Source organism: Bactrocera latifrons, unplaced genomic scaffold (genome assembly GCF_001853355.1).
Source record: "Bactrocera latifrons isolate USDA-ARS-PBARC rearing strain unplaced genomic scaffold, ASM185335v1 scaffold_17, whole genome shotgun sequence".
Classification (NCBI taxonomy): Eukaryota; Metazoa; Arthropoda; class Insecta; order Diptera; family Tephritidae; genus Bactrocera; species Bactrocera latifrons.
The window spans coordinates 258,344-262,438 of NW_017535185.1; positions in this window are offsets into that span (position 1 = coordinate 258,344).

The window sequence follows — 4,095 nt, forward strand, 5'->3', positions numbered from 1 at the left end:
CGACTCTGAGCATAACGATTCGGCGAACAAGTGCAGCGCTGATGGGCAAAAGCTATGCGAATCCCTTTGAAGATGCCACCGTGCGAAGCCAATACAAGCATACTTACACCGACAAATATACGCACGAGTGTGCTTCGTTTGCTTTGCCGGCAATGACAGGTGAAATATTGGCAGACTGCCTGTTCTACTGCGTTAAAATTTAATTTCGCGTTCAAACTGTTGTTTGTTCATTGTAACTTTGATGCTATTTCGTTGCTGTTGTTGTATTACACTATTTCACGGCCATTACACAATGCAAAGCGCAAGAAAACGCCATTGATTATGTAATATGGGATGCTAAATTGATTTTCTTGCAGGCTGTGGAGTAAGATGAGTGGTTTTGTGGAAGCCAAAAGCAGTGAAACTATTTTGAGATTGAGAACTTATTTAAATTAATTCAAGAAAAGAAAATTATTAAATTATAATTCCGATAAACGAGAGATTAACAGCTGCTCAGATTCCTTTGGCGATATCATCCTAATCAAGCGAAGGTAGAGAGGACCTGGACTCAAATTTGCTTCCCTTATTATAATTGCTGAAGTTCCACATTAAAGTATGCTTAAAAAGTTTCACAGAGGTGAACAAAGGAATACCAGCCTACAGAAATTATATTTTCCCATTCCTTATCAGCTGATTTGGAACTCTGTGGCAACCTTTCTTTAATCAGGCAAAAACGTGGAAGACCTGAGCTCAAACATTTGCCTCGCTCATCACACTTGTGCAGTTCCAATAGCGGGGAGATTGATAGCAAGTGATACGTAAATTGTATCGTCGTTCTACTATCATCCAGAATCAAGAGCATATCTCGTAGCCACCCTTCAACCAACCCTTATATCAGGTAATTTACGTTAAAAAGTCATATAATTTCTTTCTCACTATCACGAAGGCTCAACATTCATCTCAGTCGCCGATATTTAGCAGGATTTAAATGAGATTGTTGAATTATTCCGGGCAGGTTATAGCCACAGACATTTAGAACCGCTTAAAACAAAAAAAAGAACAACTTTAGCATCAAGGACTTTAAATATTCAATAAGGAGATAAAAAGCTCATAATGGATTAAAAAAGCTTCATAAACATTGTCAGAGCTTGGTCAGGTATGAACCCGATTTTATTCTAATTAAGCTAACCAGAGACTTTGAAAACAATAAGAGTCAAAGAGCGATTACAGACAACATTCGGCTATCACAAAATCTTATATTTGAGTCCATTCAAAACCCAACATCAGCTGTACGAAAAACTGCCAAATCGATGGTGATGACGAAATTCAGACACAATCACCTGGAACGCTATTAACTGGAATTCTCAAGGTAGCTGACGGTAAAAACTGACACGCTCTGGAGAAGAAATTTGGACATTGAAATATGTAAGGTTCAAAAAAGGCACGAGTTCACAAGCATGTGAAGAATCTGACTGTGGCGCTTTGCTCATCCGTGGAGCCATAGGATACAATATATAATCAAATAAATAAACTCGTATTTCGATACTTGACGATCTAGGCATCCGAAAGGTTACGATGTTCAAGCTTCTTGGTTTTGAAAAGAAAAAATGCGACTTTACCTGTCAATTTTAAGTCATATCCGTAAGAAATGAACAAGCTCCGAAGCTGACAAAATCACAAACACGAACCAAATACACTTATGCAGCTGAGTACTCAGTAAATAGTGACTTCGTGTGAACTCCTGTAGAATATGATGCCGGAATATAATTCATTCATTGAATTTTTATACCCTGATCTGAGCTTGCCAGACCCAGTACCCAGAGGGAAACGTCGGAAACCGTATAAAATATTTATATAAATGATATTATTTAGTCCGTTCGTTCTTTATATATATAAACTCGAGTTATCGATCTGAAATTTTGCATATATACTCTTCTCACTAAAAAGCTGCCAATTTTTTTGGAGCCGCTGATATCGGACCACTATAGCATATACCTGCTATATTAATAGAACGATCGGAAACAAGTTTTTGTATGGGAAACTTTGTCATTTGACGAGATATCTTCAAGAAATTTGGCGCGGATTATTGTCTAAGGCAAAAAAGAGATCGAGATCGATCGAGTAACTATAACATATAGCTGCCATACAAACTGACCGATCAAAGTAAAGGTGTAAGCAAAGTTAACTTTTTTTCTGTTTTCCTTACAGCTAGGATTCAAAGGTTCAACTCTCTAGGAATACCATATATCAAGTTCTCCTTAATTCTGAGATAAGATACCAAAAAAAAAACACAATATTTCGTTGGGATTGATAGTTTAGAAAATATGTGTAGTACGCTGTGCAACAACTTGGCCACCAACCACTGAATGCTCAAAGCGAAAACAACAAAAACTCAATCGACTTAGCTGCAGTTGATGGACGGAGATGAGCAATCGTTGGATGGTTGGCTGGTTAGTGGCAATTCAATGCCTGGGTGGGAACACTTGCGCCAAAACCTGGTGTGGCAACAACAACAAAATTTACAAATATTTGAGTTTTAAACAGCAAATAACAACAATTGCGCACTCTAAACGCAGTGGCAGCAAGTGAAGTGAAAGCCAAGAAGTGTAGTTCAAAATAGCTATGCTGCAAGCTACTCCGAGTGCAACAAGTTAAAATAAATATAAATAACACGCTAAGTCAATGCGCAAATAGCCAAGTTAGTAGCGGAGTGTTCTTATATTTATTTATTTTTTATTCTTTTTCGCTTCACCAGCAGCAGCCACAGCAGCCCTTCAAATAACGCGTCGCTTAAATGTTGCACGTTGTTGGCGCAGCCATTGCTTGTTGACGCTGTAAATAATTGTAAAGTTGCTATGCTACTGTTGTTGTGTGTTTTTGTTGTTACTTTGTTGCTATTTAATAGATTTTAGAAACTTTCTCAGACACTTAGCAGTGCTAGTCTTTGTTGTTTGTTTGTTTTCGGTTTTTTTTTTTGCGAGTATGGATTTGTTAACAACAACAACATGTGAATATAATAACTGCAAATGTCGAAAAATGTTACAATGCACAAAAAAATACAAATCCTATTTAAGACCCTTTCAAACAAGAAATCCAAAAACGCTGCTGTGCGCTAGAGAAGTCCGAGCAAAGAGCTTAACCAACCAAAAATACTACTCAATTCTTCTTTTTGTAGGTAGAACCATTATTAGTAAGCGTAGAATATTTTTATACCAGATTCTGATTCCTATAACCTAACATATGCAACATAACTCTCTTCTTCTGAAATTAAGTAGATTTTAGACCACAAAGCTGTATCTCCACAAATCTAATTCGGCCGTGGAAGCTGCCGTTAAATAACCCTAAAAGCTCCGTCAGGACCGCGAAAGACCTCTCCGAGCCGTTCGAACGCAGTTTCAGACAGGCAGACCGCCTACTGTGTGACCTCTTCAATCTATTGCTGGAGAAAATAATACGAGCTAAAGATAAATATCGAAGGTAAAATGAAATCAATATCGTTGGCCATAACAACCGCACCGGTAGTTCTGCTTTCTCCAGACTTGATAAGGAAGCGAAGCGTGTGGATCTTGTTAAGTCCCTTAACGTGATTGCTAAAGAAACAGTGTTCCTTAATTGTTAACGTTAGTGGCAACGACTTTTCAATGACGTTATATAGACGACCACACAACAGTGGGAGAGTGGGAGAAGAGAAATTTATGTTTAATACAATTCAGAAAAATTGGAATGTAAATGCCTGAGAATATTGCTAATATAAGCGAAAGAGACGAGTTAACAGCCTTACGGATAATATAAACCTAAAACTGTTCTAGTTATGTAAGCCCGAGTACCGGGTGAGTGATCCATAAGTTTGGATATTTACGGTAATGACTTTTTTACGACGCTATAAAAGATGTGTACGTTCTTTTGCCGTGCATTGGATGTCTTCGGTCCAGTTCACGAAACCATTTTTGAAAACAATAGACTCAGGTGGAGATGTAAACAAGATTTGTGCATCCACGAACACCCAGTAGATTTCAGATGGCTGGTTTAGACAGAATCGAGCTCCGCCTTTACTCCTATAGTATATTTCTACTGTCTTTAAAGAGACCGATATATTACAAACAATATTTCCTTAGC